This window comes from Saccopteryx bilineata, chromosome 10 (genome assembly GCF_036850765.1).
Source record: "Saccopteryx bilineata isolate mSacBil1 chromosome 10, mSacBil1_pri_phased_curated, whole genome shotgun sequence".
In the NCBI taxonomy this organism is placed as follows: Eukaryota; Metazoa; Chordata; class Mammalia; order Chiroptera; family Emballonuridae; genus Saccopteryx; species Saccopteryx bilineata.
The window spans coordinates 76,829,216-76,853,099 of NC_089499.1; the positions used below are offsets into that span (position 1 = coordinate 76,829,216).

At 39.2% G+C, this 23,884-nt stretch overlaps 1 protein-coding gene across 20 annotated transcripts in view; it reads left to right on the forward strand.

The window, feature by feature from the left end:
• CADPS (calcium dependent secretion activator) overlaps positions 1-23,884 on the forward strand; it is a 589,311-nt gene that overhangs the window by 440,988 nt on the left and 124,439 nt on the right. The gene's annotated exons all lie outside the window — the stretch shown is intronic.

The window sequence follows — 23,884 nt, forward strand, 5'->3', positions numbered from 1 at the left end:
TTTTCAGCAAACCTGAGTTCCACACTTATGTCGTAAAAGATATTAATCTTCTAATAATGATTTATGATAAAGTCACAAACTAAAACCTATAATTAAATTATTGATTCTTAGTAGAATCACTTATATAATAAGTTCACCTTGAAGACACTTTGAACTTCTAAAGTTATTTTATCTTCTCCTGCTTCCTATCACCTTTAGGGACACTCTCTTTGTAAATTGGTAAAATGTCAACTCAAAGGCTTTTTTCCTTATATACTAGATTTACAGTTATATCCTGTGTTACCCATGTGTCTTCCTTCACCTTCCCTACCATCACACTAAGTTAACACCAATATGTACAAATTTATTTGTTGTAGTCTTGAAATTGATGTTATGACCCTGGCTGGTATTGCCAAGCCACACAAAGTTCTCAAGCAGGTATGCTTTATGCCAAAGTATGAATTTCTCCACTGTAATATTGCTAAGTTCTGAAATATATGCACTTCACTTATAGGCAAACAGAATGACAATGACAACTTTCATTTCCTAGAATATGTGGCAGTCAATGAGTGTATGCAGGCCTAATAGGGAAGGTCAAAGAAAGCTCTGGATATAACAGCTGATACCAACCCAAGAAGACCTAGAAATAACACAACTGAAAACTGGAGGCAGACAACACCAAGCCTAGACTCAACCAGCTCTACAAACAATACACCCAAACACACAGACATAATGAGAAGATAGAGAAGTACAATCCAAATGAAACCACAAGAGAAACCTCTAGGAAATGAACTGAGTGATATGGAAATAACTAAACTTCTGGATGCAGAGTTTAAAATAATGATTGTAAGGATGCTTAGGGATCTTAGAACAACAATGGATGGTCATTATGAACAACTAAATAAAGAAATAGCAACTATAAAAAAGGATATTGAAATATTAAAAAAGAATTAGTTGGAGATGACAAATACAATATCAGAAATGAAGACCACAATGGAAGGAATTAAAAACAGGATGGATGAAACTGAGGATCAAATCAGCGAGTTGGAGGACAACTTGAATGAAGGCAAGAAAGCAGAGCAGAAAACATAAAAAAGACTCAAAAAGTCTGAGGAAACTATTAGAGAGCTCGGTGACAACCTGAGGAGAAATAACATCCGCATCATAGAGTTCCTGAAGAAGAAGAGAAAGAACAAGGGTTAGAGACTTTGTTCAATCATATTGTAGCTGAAAACTTCCCTAAATTAATGCAGGAAAAACTCTCACAAGTTCAAGAAGCACAGAGAACTTTGTTAAAGAGAAACCCAAAGAAACCTACACCAAGACACATCATAATTAAAATACCAAAGCTAAGCAATAAAGAGAAAATATTAAAAGCTGCAAGAGGAAAAAAGGCTATCAACTACAAAGGAGCCCCCATAAGGATGACATCCGACTTCTCAACAGAAACACTTGAGGCCAGAAGGGAATGGCAAGAAATATTTAAAGTAATGTAGAATAAGAACCTACAACCAAGACTACTTTATCCAGAAAGGTTATCGTTTAAAATTGAAGGAGAAATAAAAAGCTTTTCAGACAAAAAAAAAACCTCAAAGAATTCATTACAACCAAACCAATGCTGCAGGAAATGTTAAAGAGCCTGTTGTAAACAGATTATAGTGGGAAAAGAATATAACAAAAGAGGAATACAGCGTTAAAGAATAAAATGGCAATAAACAACTACATATCAATAATAACCTTAAATGTAAATGGATTAAATGATCCAATCAAAAGACATAGGGTAGCTGCGTGGATAAGAAAACAGGACCTGTACATATGCTATCTACAAGAGACACACCTCAAAACAAAAGATGCATGTAGACTTAAGGTAAAAGGATGGAAAAATATATTTCATGCAAATGGAAATGAAAAGAAAGCTGAGGTGGCAATACTTATATCAGCCAAAATGGACTTTAAAACAAAGGCTATAGTAAGCGATAAAGAAGGCCACTACATAATGATAAAGGGAGTAATCCAACAGGAAGATATAACCATTATAAATATCTACACACCTAATACAGGAGCACCTGAATATATAAAGCAGACTTTGATGGATATAAAGGGCGAGATCAATAGCAATACTATAATAGTAGGGGATTTCAATACCCCACTAACATAACTAGATAGATCCTCAAGAAAGAAAATTAACAAAGAAACAGCAGACTTAAAGGACGCACTATATCAACTGGATTTAATCGATATCTTCAGAAACTTTCACCCTAAGGCAGCAGAATATACATTCTTTTCAAGTGCTCATGGTACATTCTCTAGGATAGACGACATGTTAGGGCACAAAAGTGGTCTCAACAAATTTAAGAAGATTGAAATCATATCAAGCATTTTCTCTGATCAAAATGGCATGAAACTAGAAATCAACCACAACAGAAAAACTCAAATATTCTCAAACACATGGAAACTAAATAGCAGGTTGTTAAATAATGAATGTATTAACAATGAGATCAAAGAAGAAATAAAAAATTCTTAGAAACAAATGATAATGAGCATACAACACCTCAAAATTTATGGGACACAGCAAAAGCAGTACTGAGAAAGAAGTTCATAGCACTACAGGCATACTTTAAAAAGCTAGAAAAAAGCTCAAATAAAAAAATTAACCCTGCATCTAAAAGAATTAGAAAAAGAACAGCAAGTAAAGCCCAGATGTAGTAGAAGGAAGGGAATAATAAAGACCAGAGTGGAAATAAATGACATAGAGGCTAAAAAAAAACAATACAGAGGATCAATGAAACCAGGAGCTGGTTCTTTGAAAAGGTAAACAAGATTGATGAACCTTTAACTAGACTCACCAAGAAAAAAAGAGAGAGGACTCAAATAAATAAAATTAGAAATGAGAGTGGAGAAATAACAACTGACACAACAGAAATACAAAATATTGTAAGAAAATACTATGAAGAACTGTATGACAAAAAACTAGACAACTTAGATGAAATGGACAAATTCCTTGAAACATACAATCTTCCAAAAATCAATCTGGAAGAATTAAAAAACCTAAACAGACCGATTACACCAAATGATATCAAACCAGTTATCAAAAAACTCCCAAAAAAGAAAAGTCCTGGGCCTGATGGCTTCACAAGTGAATTCTACCAAATATTCAAATAAGAACTAACTCCTATCCTTCTCAAGCTATTTCAAAAAATTCAAGAGGAAGGAAGACTTCCAAGCTCCTTTTATGAGGCGAGCATAATTCTGATTCCAAAACCAGGCAAAGACAACACAAAAAAAGAAAATTATAGGCCAATATCCCTGATGAATTTAGATGCTAAAATCCTCAACAAAATATTAGCAAACCGGATCCAGCAATATATGAAAAAAATCATAAACCATGATCAAGTGGGATTTATTCTTGGGAGCAAGGCTGGTACAATATTTGCAAATCAATCAATGTGATTCATCACATAAACAAAAGGAAGGAGAAAAACCACATGATAATTTCAATAGATGCAGAAAAAGCATTTGATAAAATCCAGCACCCATTCATGATCAAAACTCTCAGCAAAGTGGGAATACAGGGAACATACCTCAACATGATAAAGGCCATCTATGAGAAACTCACAGCCAACATCATACTCAATGGGCAAAAATTAAAAGCATTCCCCTTAAGATCAGGAACAAAGCAGGTGTGGCCCCTGTCATCACTCTTATTCAACATAGTCCTGGAAGTCCTAGCAACAGCAATCAGACAAGAGAAGAAATAGAAGGATAAAAAGATAAAAGAAGAAGTAAAACTATCATTATTTTCAGATGATATGATATTGTATATAGAAAACCCTAAAGTCTCAGTAAAAAAACTACTGGACCTGAAAAATGAATTTGGCAAGGTGGCAGGATATAAAATTAATACTCAGAAATCAGAGGCATTTTTATACACCACAAATGAACTGTCTGAAAGAGAAATTAAGGAAAAATCTCCTTCACTATTGCAACCAAAAAAATAAAGTACCTAGGAGTAAATTTAACCAGGGAGATTAAAGACTTGTACTTGGAAAATTATAAAACATTGATAAAAGAAATCAAGGAAGATACAAACAAGTGGAAGCATATACCGTACTCATGGTTAGGAAGAATAAACAACATTAAAATGTCTATATTACCCAAAGAAATTTATAAATTCAATGTAATACCAGTTAAAATACCAATGACATACTGCAAAGATATAGAACACATATTCCAAGAATTTATATGGAACCAAAAAAGAACACGAATAGCCTTAGCAATCTTGAAAAGGAAAATAAAGCAGGAGGTATCACACTTCCCAATATCAAATTATACTACAGGGCCATTGTACTCAAAACAGCCTGGTACTGGCATAAGAACAAGCATATAGATCAATGGAACAGAACAGAGAACCCAGAAATAAACCCACAGCTTTATGGACAACTGATATTTGACAAAGGAGGTAAGAACATACAATGGAGTAAAGATAGTCTCTTTAATAAATGGTGTTGGGAAAATTGGACATCTACCTGCAAAAAAGTGAAACTAGACCACCAACTTACATCATTCACAAAAATAAACTCAAAATGGATAAGAGACTTAAATGTAAGCCGTGAAACTTTAAGCATCTTAGAAGAAAACATAGGCAGTAAGCTCTCCGACAGTAAATTTGCCAATTTACCTCCATGGGCAAGTGAAATAAAAGACAAGTTAAACAAATGGGACTATATCAAACTAAGAAGCTTTTTCACAGCTAATGACAATAAGAACAGAATAAAAAGACAGACTACACAATGTGAGAACATATTCGACAATACGTCTGATAAAGGGTTAATAACCAAAATTTATAAAGAACTTGTAAGACTCAACACCAGGAAGACAAACAATTCAATCCAAAAATGGGCAAAAGAAATGAATAGACACTTCTCCAAAGAGGACATACAGATGGCCAATAGGCATATGAAAAGATGCTCAACATCACTAATCATTAGAGAAATGCAAATGAAAACCACAATGAGATATCACCTCACACCAGTCAGAATGGCGCTCATCAACAAAACAACACAGATTTAGTGCTGGCGAGGATGTGGAGAAAAGGGAACCCTCCTGCACTGCTGGTGGGAATGCAGACTGGTGCAGCCACTGTGGAAAACAGTATGGAGATTCCTCAAAAAATTAAGAATCGAACTGCCTTTTGACCCAGCTATCCCACTTTTAGGAATATACCCCAAGAACACCATAACACTGTTTGAAAAGAAAAAAATGCACCCCTATGTTTAGGGAAGCATTGTTCACAATAGTGAGGATCTGGAAACAGCCCAAGTGTCCGTCAGTAGACGAGTGGATTAAAAAGCTTTGGTACATATATACTATGGAATACTACTCAGCCATAAGAAATGATGACATCGGATCATTTAAAACAATATGGATGGACCTTGATAACATTATACTGAGCAAAATAAGTAAATCAGAAAAAACTAAGAACTATATGATTCCATACATAGGTGGGACATAAAAATGAGACTCAGAGACATGGACAAGAGTGTGGGGGTTACGGGGTGGGAGGAGGAGAGGGAGGGGATTGGGGGAGGGGAGGGGCACAAAGAAACCAGTTAGAAGGTGACTGAAGACAATTGGACTTTGGGTGATGGGAATGCAGCATAATCAAATGTCAAAATAACGTAGAGATATTTTCTCTGAACATATGTACCCTGATTTATCAATGTGACCCCATTAAAATTAATTTTAAAAAATGTAATAATAATAATAAGAAGAAGAAGAATAAAACCATTCAGCCAAGTACCAGGCTTCATATCTGACAGAAACTCAGAGAGAACTAACACTAACACAGGGATCAGATGGAAACATGGCTGGAGGAAAACCAAGTACTTCTCACAACCCCCTCCCCCCGTGGGGTCATTCTGTGTAAAATCACCAGAAACACTTTGCTCCTAAACAAGGCTGTGCTGTCTGTGAGGGCTCATACTGTACAAACATGCTCAGCGTCAGGAAGGCATGTCCTTTAGGGATCACACTGCTTAATAACCTTAAAAGTCCCACCCTGAGGAGACAGCAATCTTGGAATGAAAACAGAGAAAATTTCAGCTTCAGTTTCTCTCAGAAAATGTGAGTGTGCATGTGAAAAAACAAACAAACAAAAGAAAGAAAGCTCTGATTCCATGTGGACATCCGTCTTCTGAATTTGCAGTACGTAAGGGTAGAAGTGAAGTGGAGTTTCTATTTGTGCTTCCTTGAGAGGGTCAGAATGTAAGGCAACAGTAGCTTGCAGCCAGTAAAAAAAGTGCCTTGAGAATGTTGCAGGTGCCAGAAGGAAGACGCTGGCTGTTGTCCAAGGTGCTGCTTTTTGAGTGATTGGCATTCAAACAGAACAGAGAGTAAATGGTCACACTGGATGGAGCCTGACCATGAAAAACTATCCAGGGCGTTCTTGAGTGGTACTTTGAGAGGCTGATGTTACTCTAGGTTCTGTGTTCACATGCATTTTTTAATGAAGAAAAAATCATAATATTAAGTATCAGTTTTGTAGTATTCAGCTGTTTACAAGGCACTTTTATATTTATATTCTATCTCATTTACTATAACATTTTTTTTTAAAGAGACAGAGAGAGAGTCAGAGAGAGGGGTAGATAGGGACAGACAGATAGGAACAGAGAGAGATGAGAAGCATCAATCATCAGTTTCCCGTTGCGACACCTTAGTTGTTCATTGATTGCTTTCTCATATGTGCTTTGACCGTGGGCCTTCAGCAGACCAACTAACCCCTTGCTTGAGCCAGCGACCTTGGGTCCATGCTGGTGAGCTTTGCTCAAACCAGATGAGCCTGCACTCAAGCTGGCAACCTCAGGTTCTCGAACCTGGGTCCTCCGCTTTCCAGTCCGACGCTCTATCCACTGCACCACAGCCTGGTCAGGCTACCATAACATTTTCAATTCAGCTATTTTTACATCCATTTTGCAGAAGATTAAACTGAATGTCTGCTCATTGAAGTGGCAAACCTAGATCTTCTAAGTCCAAAACTTTTCTCTTTGCATATGTCAGCACGGTACATACATTCTAAGATCTGAGTATTAGAGCCGGTTCCGTATAGATATGGATTATTTTGCCTCATTTCTGTACCTCAGTTTTCTCATCTACAAAATGAGCACATAGCATCAGTAATATCTGGTCAATCTCTAACATCATCTTCTATAGGTTATAATGGCAAATGAAGTACATTGTCAGATTTCATAAATAAAGTTTAATTAAAATAAGGATAATTGTCATCATAACAAGCACTCCTTACATACCAGCTACTGTGTGAAGTGCTATTTACATATATTATCTTACTTTATTCTATTATATCCCTATAACTATTATGATTACCTTCATCTAACGGAAGAGGAGTTTGTTGCTCATGTAAGTTTAGTCACACCATGCCAGCTAAGTGTGTGAACCTAATGCAAACATGGATATTCTGACTTTGGAGCTTGCATTTGTAATCTCTCTGCCTTACTGTCTGTCCAGCAATAGCAAAGTATACAGAGTGAGATGCCAAATTCAGCCATATGATATGAGCTAAAACATTTCAGGTGAGAAATATAATAGTCATATGAATTAGAGTTTTTCATTTTTGTCCTAAAGATGTCCAAAATCAGTTTGGCCCCCCTGATAATGTTGGTCTGGTGGAAAAAGCCAAAGTACACCCGAAGTGTTAGATCTCCCAAGGAAGAGTCTCCTTTAAACACTATCACGGCCTTTGGTGTTGGCAAAACCATTTTCCGTAACTTCTTTCACCAGGATGAACTCTATTTGCATGTAAAGATGCTATACAGTGATACCTTGAGATAGGAGCAGACTAACATACGAATTTTTTAAGATACAAGCTGTGACTCGGTCTGTATTTTTGTTCGAGATTCGAGCAAAATTCCGAGATAGGAGTCATGATTCAGGAAGCTGCCGCTAGTAGGCTCGTTGGCACACAGGTCCAGTGTTGGCAACAAACACCAGCATCTTATTCTTTCTCACATGTTACCCACAGAATCAAGTCGAATCTCATGCGTTGCACTCATTCTTGCATCATTTTTGCATTGTTTACTAACTTTTTTTGTGTGCTATCATGGGGCTGAAGAAAGTGAGTATAAAGGACAGTGGTGAGAAGAAGAGAATGATGTTGATAGAAATAAAGCAGGGGTCAGGAACCTATGGCTCGCGAGCCAGATGTGGCTCTTTTGATGGCTGCATCTGGCTTACAGACAAATCTTTTTTTTTTTTCAAAGAAAGTTGTTTTATTATGCAAATGAGATGCAAAACCAACTTTTATTTCTTTTCTTTTCTTTTTTTTTTTTTAAATAATTTTATTTTTTTAATGGGGTGACATCAATAAATCAGGATACATATATTCAAAGATAACAAGACCAGGGTATCTTGTCGTTCAATTATGATGCATACCCGTCACCCAAAGTCAGATTGTCCTCTGTCACCTTCTATCTTGTTTTCTTTGTGCCCCTCCCCCTCCCCCTTTCCCTCTCCCATTCCCCCCTCCCCCCCGTAACCACCACACTCTTATCAATGACAGACAAATCTTTAATAAAAAAATAATAATGTTAAAAACATAAAACATTCTCATGTATTACAATCCATTCATTGCGTACCACTCATGTTTATGGTTGCGGGTGGTTGGAGCCAATCACAGCTGTCCTCTGGGACAACACCAAATTTTTATTGGATAATGCATAACGTACACGGGTCATTGTATGGCTCTCATAGAATTATATTTTAAAATATGAGGCGTTCATGGCTCTCTCAGCCAAAAAGTTTCCTGACCCCTGAAGTAAAGCAAAAAATAATAGAAAAACATGAGTGTGGTGTATGAGTGATTGAACTGGCAAGGCTGTATGACCACAATACATCTACAATTTGTACCATCCTTAAACAAAAGGATGCCATCAAAAGCACAAATCCAGTGAAAGGAACTACAATTCTATCCAAATTAAGGATAAATATTCATGAAGAAATGGAGAAGCTTCTGCTGGTGTGGGTGAAAGAGAAAGAGCTGGCAGGAGATACAGTGATGGAGACTGTAACATGCAAAAAGGTACATATTATTTATGGCGACTTGAAGAAAGTACCATCAACCTCAAAAGAGGCAGCAGAAAATACATTTAAGGCATGTCATGGCAGTTTGAAAATTTCAAGAAGAGATCTGGCATCCATTCGGTGGTGAGGCATGGTGAAGCTGCGAGTGCTGACGTTGAGGCAGCTGAGGAGTACATCGCACGTTTTGCTGCGCTTATCGCAAAGGAAGGCTACATCCCCCAACAAGTGTTCAACTGTGACAAAACGATTGTTTTGGAAAGAAATGCCCCAGAGGACTTTCATCACCGCAAAGGAGAAGAAGCTGCCAGGCCATACACCCATGAAGGACCGTCTGACCCTTGCATTGTGTGCAAATGCTAGCAGTGACTGTAAAGTAAAGCCACTGCTAGTGTATCATTCTGAAAATCCTCAAGCCTTTAAGACTCACAAGATTCTTAAAGAAAAACTGCAGGTTATGTGGCATGCCAGTGCTAGGGCATGGGTTACATGGCATTTTTTATTGAATGGATAAATCTCGTCTTCGGTCCTGCAGTGAAGAAATATCTTAAAGAAAATAAACTCCTGATGAAAACATTACTAATCCTTGATAATGCTCCAGCCCACTCATCTGGTCTTGAAGATGACATTCTTGATGAGTTCAAATTCATGAAAGTCCTCTACCTCCCACCCAACATGACTTCAGTCTTGCAACCTATGAATCAGCAGGTCATTTCCAACTTTAAAAAGCTTTACACAAAGCACTTGTTCCACCGCTGCTTTGAGGTGACTGAGAATACAATTCTAGCCCTTAGAGAGTTTTGGAAAGATCACTACAACAACGTGATATGTTTAGGCATTATTGACTTGGCATGGCTAGAGGTTACAAGAAGAACCTTGAACTCGGCATGGAAAAAGATATGGCCTGATGTTGTTGCAGTCAAGGACTTTGAAGGATTCGAAAACCAGAGACCGAGACCGAGGTAGAAGCGTTGGAGAAGATTATGTACCTCAGAAAGTCGATGGGTCTGGAGGTAGATAAGCGTGACATAAATGAGCTCGTCAAGGAACATGAGGAGGAACTCTCAACTGAGGAGCTGAAGGAGCTACAGATGATGCAACATACAGAGCTTCTGCAAGAGATTAGTAGTGAGGAGGAGGTAGAGTCGGAGGAAGTGATTTCTACAAGTGAAATTAAAGACATGCTTCAATGTGGGAAAAGCTTTCAAGTTTCATTGAAAAGAAACACCCAGAAAAACTTTCAACTGGTCGTGCTTCAGCACTTTTTAATGACACTTGTTTGTCACATTTCCATAACATTATAAAAGGCAGCCAAAAGCAAACCGCTTTGGATAGATTTTTATTCAAAAGTCCTGCAAGTGAAAGTGCTGAAAGTGCAGCCAAAAAGGCAAAAACAGGTGATGATTAAATGAAAAATACGTAATGTTAAGCTTAGGTTAAGTTTAAAGTTAAGAAAGTGCATTTTTTTTTTACAATTAAGTGCAGTTTTAGTTTTGTTTAAAGTAAAGAAAATGCAGTTTTAGTTTACATTTAGTGTTAAGAAAGTGCAGTTTTAGTTTACTTGTCTACAGTGCCTGCATCCCTTCCTCCCACCCTCCCCCTCCACCATTCACCTCCATTAGCCACACTTGTCTGTCTCCAAGGTAAGAATACAGTACTAAATAATACTTTTTTCTTTTATTTCATATATTTTGTTATGCATTGGTAAAGTTTACATGTGTGTTTCTTAATTAAAAACATGACTTTTTCATAATTTAGGATGGTTTGGGGATGTTTCACAGGGCTGGAATGGATTAAATCTATTTCAGTTATTTTAAATGGGAGAAATTTGTTTGATATACAAGTTAACTGACTTACAAGCTCAGTTACAGAACGAACTAAACTCGTGTCTTAAAGTACCGCTGTAAACTTTGACCCAGAATAAAAAATAATTTATAAGTCATGGACACAAATGGCCTTTTAACTGGATTTAACTAAACAATAGAGCTCATTTATATTGTCATCTCGCAACTAGCTTCAGATTAGATAACAAGTCACTTTTTACCTAATTATTAACTTCTTACCTATCAATAACTCAGTGGCCCCCAAAGCTGTGCCCTGCTGTGTGTTGTCTGGAAGTCATTAGTGAGTGCTCAGGTGCTGATGAATGAGTTTCTCCCATGTTCTCTGAAAGCCTGTGTCAGATCTCCTGAAAAACCATGTAAGTTGTGAACACCTAGTCCAAAGGAGGCATGTCTGGTCAATCAGGAACATGTTTGCTCTTCATGATTTCATTCACTGAAAGATCTGGAACCATCCACATGTTTGACATCTTTTAGAATGGTGGTTCTTGACTAGGGGTGATTTTCCCCCCAGGGGATATTTGGCAACATCTGGAGACATTTTTGATTGTTATGCAGGAGCGAGGCAATGCTATTGTCATTGAACAGGTAGAGGCCAGGGATGTTTTTAAATACCCTACAATGAAAAGGGTAGCCCCTTAAAAACAAAGCCCCCCAAAACAAACTTCCCAGATGATGGGCTGACATTTCTTTTTTTACTTTGATTTTTTTTCCTCTTTTACACAGATTTGTTCTCTGTCTAAAGGTTTAACAGCTGCCAATGCTGACTTTCAACTTGTGCAGTGGTTCTCACACTCTGGTATGCATGTAAATTGCATGGAGACTGCTAGGTCCCATCCTAAAAGAATGTGAGTCAGCAAGTCTTAGATGGATCCAGGCACCTTCGCTTTTGATCCAGGTCCTCCCAGGTGATTCTAAGGCATCTGGTCTTCAGAGCCACTGATTGCGGTTGTCCAATCTGGTTGCACATTAAATGCTTAAGGAGTCTAAAAGATGCTGACAACCAGCCCCACCAGCAGAGGTGCTGATTTGATTAATCTGGGATATGGCTTAAACATCTTGTTTTTAAAATATCCTCAAGTGGCCCTGGCCGGTTGGCTCAGTGGTGGAGCATCGGCCTGGCGTGCAGAAGTCCCGGGTTCGATTCCCAGCCAGGGCACATAGGAGAAGCACCCATCTGCTTCTCCACCCCTCCCCTTCTCCTTCCTCTCTGTCTCTCTCTTCCCCTCCCGCAGCCGAGGCTCCATTGGAGCAAAGATGGCCTGGGCACTGGGGATGGCTCCTTGGCCTCTGTCCCAGGCGCTAGAGTGGCTCTGGTCACAACAGAGCGACGCCCCGGAGGGGCAGAGCATCGCCCCCTGGTGGGCGTGCCGGGTGGATCCTGGTCAGGCGTATGCGGGAGTCTGTCTGACTGTCTCTCCCCGTTTCTAGCTTCAGAAAAATACAAATAAATAAATAAATAAAATAAAATATCCTCAAGTGATTACTATAAGTAGCAATGTTCAAGAAGCATTGACTGAGAAACCATTATTTTGGGCCAGCTCTTTAAAACTGAACCCATTTTCTCCAAGAGGAAAAAGGAAAATGTAGGCTCAGCTGATTCCACTTGGTGATCAGAAAATGCACAGATGTAAATCATGTATCTTCTAATTTTTAAATCAATACCCACAGTTGCAGTACTTAATTTTCATCATAATATTTTTAGTACTTTTTCTAGATGACATTTAGATTAGCATCACTTTGGTCACTGTCTCACAGTGACAATGCAATTAAACAGCGCAATGATTGCAAGTTGCATCAATATTCCTTGGATCCCTTTATTATGGGAATGGGAAGTTTTTCTCATTTACATTATTATTTAACATTTCTTGAATGCCAGTGCTGCTCTTCACATATGGCCTGCATAGAAAGTACACTGTATCAGCAATTAACAAATCCATAATGCCAACCGCCCAATCTAAAATAAGCTGCATAGATTAATGAGTCTTCAAGCAGATGTATGAGGGCAGGAGTCCTAAAAATCTCTGAAAATGTGTCCAAGAATTCTATGGGAGATGTATTTGGAGTCAAGGTGCTGCTTGTGTACAGAGACCACGTGATCCCTGTGGGTTAGATTTGAGTGACTGAACAATCAGATGGAACTCACTTTTCTCCTGTTACTCCACCAGGGTCCCTAAGTCAGCAAGTAGGTCCATTTACCCAACTGTCCAAGACAGAACCGAGCTGTCCTTCCTCCTTCTTACTCAGTACATCACAAGGATTCAGTTGTTATGCCCTGTCAATGCCTATAAGTGTTGTTGGTACTCAGGGTCTCATGAAGAGGAGCCACAAAGGAATGAGGCAGCAACAGTACTGCAATCTTGCCAGGATTGGGGTCCTCCACTTGCAGTATTGTCGCTGCCCCATTCCTTTGTGGCTCCTCTTCATGAGACCCTGAGTACCAGCAACAAACGGCACCTGAATAGGAGACGTGAGGAGGAAATAAGTCTTCGAGACTGCTTTTGGTTTTCAGCCCAAGGGAACCATAGGGATTGGTGCGGACGAGTAAGTCCCTACTCTGGGATAGTGGAACAATGGGGATTCCCCATCAAGTGACTATGAAGCCTGTGCCTATTCGCAGTTGCTTAAGAGATTGTTACATAGTTCCAAAATCAGAGTTAAGAAAGAAACTTTAGACAAACTATGGTATTTAGTTAGAAGGCATTGTAATTGGTTTATCTCCACAGGAAAAAATTTACTTAATTTATGACAGTGGAGATTAGTAATAAAGTCTCTCTGGAGAGCTCATCAAAGTGCAGAAATTATTCCTTTGAAAGGCTGGTCCAATCGTAGTGGGTTCTCAGAACTTATTAACGTAGCTTGCTGCTCAGCTGGAATTGGGGTGGAGGAGAGGTCTCAGCATGGTCAACCTGAACTGCCAGTTGCAGCAGCTACAGAATTTGAGAATGGATAGCAGACTCAAGTATTAGGAAAGTTACAGCTTTTCCTGTTATGGTCTGGTTTTCTTTCATGTTTTAGCTACAATCCTCTGAACTATCATTTTGTTTCTTTCTTATTCTTTGCCTGGAAATTTAGATGGGGGGCTCCTGATGGATCCGATTACAAAATCTCTCAGTGGCCACGAGTTTTTTTTCCTCAGGGAGATTTTGATTAGTCCCATCCATCGTTAATCTCTCTGTCGGAAAATGCCCTGACTAAAATCAGGCAGGCATAATTCTAGTCAAGTGAAGAAGTGGGAGTGGAGAAGGAACAAATAAATCTGTAACTGGCTATGATCAATTAATTGTAGAGGCCACTGCACTCGGACCAGCTTGAAGAGCCTCCATAAATGCTTTTGTACCAGACGTGGCAATGGTTCCCAGATTATTTATGAGATCAGCTTTGGTCAGGCCAATGCCTGACCAAATGTCTGAGTCAGGGTATGGTCCTGGGGGTTGGGGATGATGTCAATTTTCAGCTCTTTACCACTATCCAGTTTGGAAAGATCAGTCAAACTATCATAGCGTATCTTGTCCAAGGCATCAGAAGCATTACTAATCAACTCCCGAAGGAAAATTTCCTTGTTGGAGTAGAAGGTATTGATGATCAGAGACATGACCTGGGAAATTTCTGCCTGGAAGGCAAAAGTCTCCACCTCCTCTCCATGGTGCACTTCCTCAGGCATTCTGAAGATGGAAAGTTGCAAGTACTGGAGAGCACTCAGGGAAAGGGCTGGGCCTGCTTACATGCTGCAGACTGTGTGCACAGTGGCGATTCAAGAGACCTCAATCCTGGGGAGATTGGGTTCTCCACTTGCAGTATGGTTGCTGCCTCATTCCTTTGCGGCTCCTCTTCATGAGACCCTGAGTACCAACAACACTTAAGTATGTCTCAAGCCCATTCACTTCTCCGTCTCTTCAATGTTATCACCAGAGTTCAGGTCTTTACTCTACCCTGGACCACAACAATCGCCATATTGACTGTGTTCTTGCCGCCAGGGGTGGTCCCTCACTCCCAACCCATGGCTCATAATGGTTTCTTTTACTTCTTTTTTGTGAATGCCTACCGGGGAGTAAAGACGTCATTTTTACGTATTTTTATTTTTCCTTTCACTCCAATCTCACCTTCTTCCCTCCCTTTCTCTCCCTCTGTCACACACACAAATACCTATTATGACATTATGTCTTAGGCTTTTGAACTCTTCTCTTCTAGAAGAGAAAAGGAGAGACAATGTTATAGCAGGAATAGCTCTACTTTACTGACTTCTGAATATAGCACTTTAGTAGCAGGCGGGTGTGGACAGCAGTGACAGTGGCCCTCACATTCTTGGCCTCCTGTTACACACTGATACAGACATTACTGCACTAGTGGACAGAAGTGTGTGGCTAATTTGCCTTCCAACTCTGAGCAGGTGTTGGCTTTGCATACAGCTGAGTCATGTTCTAAATTCTAAAGAAACAACTTCACCAAATAGGAAGTACTTGTAAAAGAGGTAGGTGCAAAAGTCTAAACACATTTTAAATAAAGTCTGTATCCCAGGGAGAAACTCTCTTTAGAACTTGCATTCTAGCTTTTAATGTGACCCTTCCTGAAGGAAATGTGCCCCAGGAGAACAGCAGTTTCCAATTCAGACATTAAATCTTGCAAAATGTACTGAATTATCTATCCCATTGGTGCAATCTTTCTGGCCCATGACAAACATTTAAGTAAATGCATTTCCCTTCTAAAATTCCAAAAATGTGAACTCATCCTTTGGTCACTGAATTCACTGATAAAAAAACATATTTTTATTTTTTTAATTTAATTTAATTTTATTTTTTTGTGTCAGAGACAAAGAGATACAGGCAGACAGGAAGGGAGAGAGATGAGAAGCATCAATTATTTGCTGTGGCACCTTAGTTGTTCATTGATTGCTTTCTCATATGTGCCTTGACCAGGGGGCTACAGCAGACTGAGTGACCCCTTGCTCAAGCCAGCAAACTTGGGCTCAAGCTGGTGAGCCTTGCTCAAACCAGATGAGCCTGCACTCAAGCTGGCGACCTCAGGGTTTCAAACCTGGGTCCTCCAAGTCCTAGTCTGATGCTCTATTCACTGCACCATGGCCTGGCCAGGTGAAAAAACATATTTTTAGATGTCATGCTCTTTCGGGGTGGATGTGATGCCAGAATGCCACACATATTACTGCTCTGACCACTTAGAAATCTATACACCAGGTGTTCAGGGTGCAATCCAAGGCCTAATTATCTATGTTTGTCTATAAATAAAGAAATTCCCCTGACCAGAAAGTGGCACAATGGATAAAACATCGGCCTTGGATGCAAAGGATCCATGTTCAAAACCCTAAGGTTGCTGGCTTGAGTGCAGGGTCACTGGCATGAGCCCAAAGGTCTCTAGCTTGAAGCCCAATGTCTCTGGCTTGAGCCCAAGGTTGCTGGCTTGAGCAAGGGGTCACTGGCTCAGCTGGAGCCCCCGATCAAGGCACATATGAGAAAGCAATCAATAAACAGCTAAGGTGCCGCAAGTATAAGTTGATGCTTTTCATCCCTCTCCCTTCCTGTCTGTCTGTCCCTGTCTGCATTTGGAGAGAAAGTATATTCTTCCACCTCAGCTGGAGTTTTACTTCTCCCTTGTTGGTAGTGATTGGAAGTTCAAGCTGTCTGTCTGTAGGGAAGTGGACCAGACATTCTCTCCTCTTTTGCTGAATCCATAGTTAGTTTTTTTATACCTGGATTCTGCACTTGGTGCAAAATCAGAATAGTCTGTCTGTTCTCTCTCTCTTTCTCTCTCTCTCTCTCTAAAAAAAAAGGAAGCAAGAAAGAAAAAGAAAGAGAGAAAGAAAAGAAACTCTTTTCCTGCTTTAATTTTCAAAGAGAAAAATCTAAAATTTTGGAAATTGGTTCTTCTTCAGGAAAGGAAATATAAGCTTTCCTGAAATACATAGATTTTATACCATTTTTCTAATCATCTGTTGAGTTCTTATTTCAGTACCTGGTCCTAGCCTGGGCCACTTTGACTAATGTCCTTGTGTCAATAGCATCTGTATTCTTTGAGATTGTTCAGTAGGGAAATCTTTTCAATCACTCCCATCCTTATAATAGACATCTTCTGGTGTTCTTGGGTTATAGTTACAAGTTTAGAAAAATAGTAAACAAGTCAGAAAAGACCTCACTGATATATTTTTGCCATCTCCAGGCCTCCTTTTCAAATTGTCAACCTCAAAAAGCTTTAATGTACATTTATAATGTTGCAGAAATGGCTTGTTGTTGCTTCCTATCTTACCCTTGTGATACAAACACTTTGATATATTTGTTTTAGCAGCGTGCCTGTGCCCAAGGGGATCAGGGCATAATTAGAAAGGGCACAGGCTGGAGGGCGTGGAGAAGGAAAGGGTAAGATTAGGCTCTCCTAATCAAGCAATGACCATGGGATGTGAGAGTCCTAATTACCATTTATAATTAACCTACAGATTATACAAACCATCCAGATGAGCAAGCAAAAATGTCTCCTTTTGAAATGATAATGATTTGGTGCTATTTTGAATTTGTAGTTACAACCATTCAAAAGAGGCATAGTAAAATTTTCTATACTTGGAGTAAATTTAAAGGTATCATTCTAAAAGTTGTAAGGATAGAGAATTCCTAGGAGATGTCAATTAAAATAAAAGGAGAGAGGTTAATAGAGTGCGTTTTGTCTAAATGTTCTATTTAGGGAGCAGTGCAAGGTAAATTATTAAGATACTTTGTCTCACTTTGGCCCTTTAAACTCTCCTATTTCTGGGCTGGAACAATTTTGCAGCAAGTAGGACTGTTACCATGCTTGTTTAAGGACATTTTCATGGATCTATAATGCAGTCTTCAGGCATGCATCCATTTGGAGAGAGAGAGAGTATATCATGTTTACAGTGCCTGCACCAGCATATGTGGACATTTGCATTTGGAGAGAATGTATATTCCCACTTCAACTGGAGTTTTAATTCCCCTTGTTGGTACTGATTGGAGCTCCAGGCTGGCTGTCTATGGAGAGGTGGGCCAGATATTCTCTCCTCTTTTGTTGAATCTGTACCTTTTTTTTTTACACCTGGATTCTGCACTTGGTACAAAATCAGAACACATCAATCATTGTAAGCTTTGAATTAATTTCGTTATCTGACCTTGAAAGGGTATCTGACCTTGAAAACAAAGGTTTCGTGGCCCAGCTTTCCAGATAACATGGACAAGTGTGGCAGGAGGATGGTTAAACCCTGAGACTCTGTGCTCACCTGTGTGCAGGGACAGCTTCCAACCCAAACAGAGAAGTTCACTTTCACGAGACACACTGCAGCTTGATTTCTTCCACTAGGTTGATCATAATTTCAAATATCAAAATAAATATGTCACATTAAAATCCTAGTACCTAATCACATTCAATTAATCCTACAATAGACATGAATTAATAAGCTCTGGCTCACAAGCATTTGGGGAAAAGGAGAACAATTTGCAATACTAGTAACTTAAGGATGGGCAACTGGGTTATGATAGTTTCTATCTGACAAAAAATAAATAAAAACAGAACTCTAGATATATTATTATTTGTGACATGGCTCAAGATGGGAGACTGTGAGGAGAGTGAAGATGACAGAACTGGTGCTAACCACAGTGACAAGGACTTGAAGAGCAGCCGACATGACATCTTTCCTATCATGCTACCGAAAATGTCAACTTTGTGAAGGACAGTGAGAAAATGGTTTGCCGAAAACTTGAAAGGTGGATTCCAGAGATGCAGCCACGTCAGATGCAATATAGTCTCCAGTGGCCGGAGAGACTCACTTCTGGCTGCACCGATGGCAGGTGGGGGGAGATCTCACATCTGCCTCTGGCTCCAAGACATGGCTGCACTTGGCCTGCATACTGTGTCAGGTTTGCGGATCATGATATACAAGCAATGAGTTGTTAGCCAGTGTGCAGTTAGGCGGAACCAGAGACCAGGGGCCACATTTCCGGTGTGTATGTATGTACCTGTGTGTACGCATGCGCACACATATTTTTCTACACCTATGTTTAAAGGCATCAACACTTCTACTCCATTGGGAGCTTGGCAAGGGAGGAGAATATGTGTTTGATGAATTTACATTTGTTCAATATAAATAACAAAACTAACTCCGGATCATCTAAGCAAAAAGGAGTTTATTGGGATGCTGCTGGGAAGCTCAGGAGATGAGAGGGAAAACTGAAATCGGGGCAGCTGAAGAGAAGTGGGAGAGGGGGCCGCAGCGCCGGGTCTCCACCCGCGACTGCACGTGAGAGCGACCTGGAGAGCTTCGGCGTGACAATGGGCAGGCCCTGCTGCAGACAGGGTGAATCAGAGCCTGAGGATGAGACCTCTCCAAACTCTCCCCTGGTTCTAAAAAGTACAGCCAAAGCTTACAAACTATTGACTGGTGAAAACGGTCTGCTCAGAGCACCGCTGCTGGATAAGCAAATTCCACGTTTTTTCTATTCTGGCATCATTTACTCATTGTAAGGGTTCCAGAAAATAACATCCCGTTGCTGAGCTTAGGCCACAGTACAGTGTAGAGTGACCAGGAAAGGGAGGACATCCCTGTAGGAAGGCCTTCAGCATTAACAACAGGAGAATAAGCACTTCAACCTGCCCTTCCCCCAAGGGCACCAAAGTGGCCAAGGTCATTCCTCCAGAGGAAATTCGAGTGCCTTCGGGAGGTAGCAATGAACAGTAAGCCAAAAACCAAGTGGCGGGAAATGCACCAGTCACAAGAGGACTGGGGTAGTCAAGCTCCTAGATGTGTGTTCTGAGTAAAGACATATCTTAGCCTGGGATTTACTAGCTAGGGGTTAAATCCAGCTTTGTCTCTTTTCCCATTCTTTGTGACCCCTTAAGTGTTAAAAATGTTAAAAGTGTTGAAAAAGGAGCAAGATGCCGAACCAGTTTTATGACAATTATAGAATCCCCCCCAAATGTTTCTAGAGACAACAAGAACAAAAGCATAGCTTCCAAGACACACCAGTTCTCTCATGTACCTTGCAACCAGCATTGCTTGGGACAGCACCTTGGAAACAGGGCAAACCCTACTTCCAGAAGGGGTTGCTAGCTTCTCAAGTAAACCGTGTACTTTTAAGAGATCGCTTATTGTAAATTTACTCTAATCCAAGGGAAATTGGGAACCCTGAATCAGAAACACCCTTTTGGCTATAGGAAGAGCTGGTCACCAAATATTTTCTTGCTCTAGGGCAGAGGACTTCAAAGTGTGGTGTCCAAACCAGCAGCACCAGAGAATAACATTAGAAATTCCAATTCTCAGACCCCACCCCAAATTGACTGAATCAGAAACTCTGGGGCAGGGCCCAGTCATCAGGGTCGTGGCGAAGTCCCTGGGGTGATTCTGAGGCACTCAGGTTGGAGAACCGCTGCCCTGGGCAGAGAATTGTATTGCTTCCCTTAGAACAGTGCTCCTCAATATATTGAACCTGGACTTTTGATTAGTAGCTCTCTAGAAATCTTTCTAAACCCATACAGTTAATATTGGCAAATTGTAGGGATCCACAGAAAACAAGTTGACATTTGATAGAATTTTCAAAAATAATAATATAAAATTTAAAAGGATGTTTTTGCTATTAACTTATATAGTTAAAACCTATGATCTTTAACAAATTATATTATTCCTGCATGTCTTTGCTCATTTTGTAAAAGAACATCCCTGTTATCACCATTTCAGAGCAATTCTGGCATTACAAACATATTTGCATGTGTGGTCAAAATTTTTATTTTCTTTTTAATCACGTGGGGTTTGTGTGTGTGTGTGTGAACTCTGCACTATGTGCCTTACAGACGTGAAGTTAGTTTTATTTATTTTAAAATAAAACTATTCACATTGACACATAGGCAATTAAGAAACCAATTTAAGAAAAGATTGAAACAATAAGTTTTAGTTGTTTAGTCTTTTTTGAATAGTGAGATTAACTGCTCAGAAAAGAGAGGTTGTCAGGGAAGTGGAGATGCGAGCTGATACCTTAATAATTACAAACGTGTGTCATCAGAACAAAAGGGATAAAACATAATTGAATTTTTTAATTTTGTAAGAATACCCTTTGTAGTGAGACTTAACTGAGAAGGCCAAGCACACACTAAATGTTTACTTTTTATCATCTCAAGCACAAACCTAAATGTTCTCTTCTAAGTGCCTTAAAAGACATGTTAGATAAGGAATGAATGATTTTCTTCGGAGAGGTTTTTTTCCTAATAATGGCAGCAGACCTCTCTGGACTGCCCATGTTAAATGGTTTCCATGCCTAAACCCCTCTGTGACTTGTAAGTTATATTTAAAAGTATTTTTATCTGGGCTAATTCCCTGCTAAGAAACAAAATACTTAAAATGGCTCTTTTTTTCCCCAAATCAAGTGTGTGCACACACATGCCAATTGCATAAATGTGTGTTCAGTGCATTCGTAAGCTAAATTTTGTGTAAACAAATTTCAAAAGGTATAACTAAAGGAAGTTGTAGATTGTTAGAGGAACATAAGAATTTACCACAGAAAATGCTGCATGTATTTTGTAGGAGCTAATGAATTCACTCTGAGATTTAACTACAAATTTATATAGACATTTTATGTTTAAAATTTTTTTTATTCAGTGGGAGGAGGGGAGGCAGAGAGACAGACTCCCTCATGCGCCCTGACAGGGATCCACTAGGGGGTGATGCTCTGCCCATCTGGGGGGTTTCTCAGCAACTGAGTTCTTCTTAGTGCCTGAGGTGGAGGCTATGGAGCCATTCTCAGTACCTGGGGCCAATTCGCTCCAATCAAGCCATGGCTGCAGAAGGAGAAGAGAGAGAGAGAGAGAAGGGAGAGGGGGAGGGATGGAGAAGTAGATGGGCACCTCTCCTGTGTGCCCTGCCTGGAACTTGAACCCAGGGCATCCACATACCAGACTGATGCTCTACCACTGAGCCAACTGGCCGGGACCAAAAATTTTTAATAAATTTTGTTAATTACTTGAGCTTTCTCCAGAAATTTTGAAAATAAGGGCATATTCATAGATCCCAACAGCCTACATGATATTTACCATTTTGCCTTTTTAATTATCTTAAGTTCAGGGGAATATAAAAAAAATGGGCCATAATAGAATTTTACCATTTTGTGGTATATTTTATAAAGTGGGGGAGGGAAATTTTTCTCATTTTTTCAAGTGGGGCATTTTTAGTATTTTAAAAGAAGGGAAGCTGACCAATTCACACCTAACAGGAGGTACATTGCTGTCATTTGCCAAGTCTTTTGTGTAGTCAGACTGGCCGAGAATACAGGATTTTCCCAATTTATGCCGGATTCTTGAGAAGGCCTATAAATAAGATCGTTTGTTTGGTCTCAAGATGACTTGCATTTGCAAACTGAAGAATGTTCCAATAGAAGTTTCATGGTGATGCACCAATCTGCAAATTGGCTCACTCAGTGGTCAAAACAAGTCACTACAGTCTGGGAAACTGAAATCTTTGAATGGGTCAGATTATCCTTCATCTAATTTGGCACAGGAAAATTTAGGCTATAAATATGCAGCCCCCCTTTGTATTTTCCACTTAAACAGTCCAAACCAAATAGGGAAAATGTATATGGACCTACGGTAACAGTAATTTAGCCACATGAGAATACTGTGAGTAAACTGAGATTCACTTATTTACGCTAGGGTCCTTTGTAGTAAAATGAGTAATAGTTTGCTAAGATTGAAAAGCATCTTATGTGGTGTTTATTTTTTACCTTTATTGCAATATAGACATAACATATGTAAGTTTAGGGTACACAATGTGATGATTTGATACACATATATATTGTGAAATGATTATCACAGTAAGGTTAGTTAACACCTACAGCTCCTTACATAATTACCATCTTTCTGTGTGAGTGTGGTGAGAACATTTAAATACTCTGAAGTATATAATACCATCTTATTCATTCGAGTCATCATGCTGTGCTCTAGCTCCCCAGAACTTGATCATCTTCAGCTGGAAGTTTGTACCCTTTGGTTAACACCACTCCTTGGGCCTGGGCAACTACCATTCTACTCTCTATTTCTATGAGTTAGACATTTTTAGACTCTACATGTCAGTGAAAACATACAATGTTTGTCTTTCTCTGTCTGACATTTCACTTACCATAATGTCCTCAAGGTCCATTCATATTGTTGCAAAAAGCAGGATTTCCTTCTTTTTTATGGCTGAATATTTCATCTTGTATATATATATAACTTACATTTCCTTTATCTTTTGATATCCTTTGTTTTATGTGTGTGTGTGCATGCGTGCACACACACAATTTCCTTTATCTATTTATCCGTCAGTGGACACTTAGATTGTTTTCATGTCTTGACTATTATAAATAATGTTACAACGAACATGAAGGTACAGATATATTTTTAAGATAGTGATTTTCTTTCCTTCAGATAAATACCCAGAAGTGGGATTGCTGGATCATATGGTAGTTCTATTTTTTATTTTTTGAGGTCCTCCATACTGTTTTTCATGGAGGCTGCACCAAATGATGTTACCATCAATAGTACACAGTGTTTTCTCTTCTCCATACACCATCTGATCAACACATCTCTCGTCTTTTTGTTAATAGCCCTTCGAACAGGTATGAGATGATATCTCATTGTGGGTTTGATTTGCATTTCCCTGATGATTAATGATGTGTTCAGCATCTTTTCATGTACTGGTTGGTCATTTGGATGTCTTCTTTGGAAAAACATCTATTCAAGGTCTCTGCCCAATTTTCAATTGAATTGTTTGGAGATTTTTTGCTGTTGAGTTTTATGAGTTATTTCTATGTTTTGGATATTAACCCCTTATTAGATTGATGGTTTACAAATATTTTTCCATTCCATAAGTTGCCCTTTCATTCTGATCTAGAAAAACTTTTTTATTTGATATCAATCCACTTGTCTGTTTTAGCTTTTGTTGCTTGTGCTTTTGGTATAATGTCCAAAAAAATTGTTGCCAAGACCAGTGTCAAAGA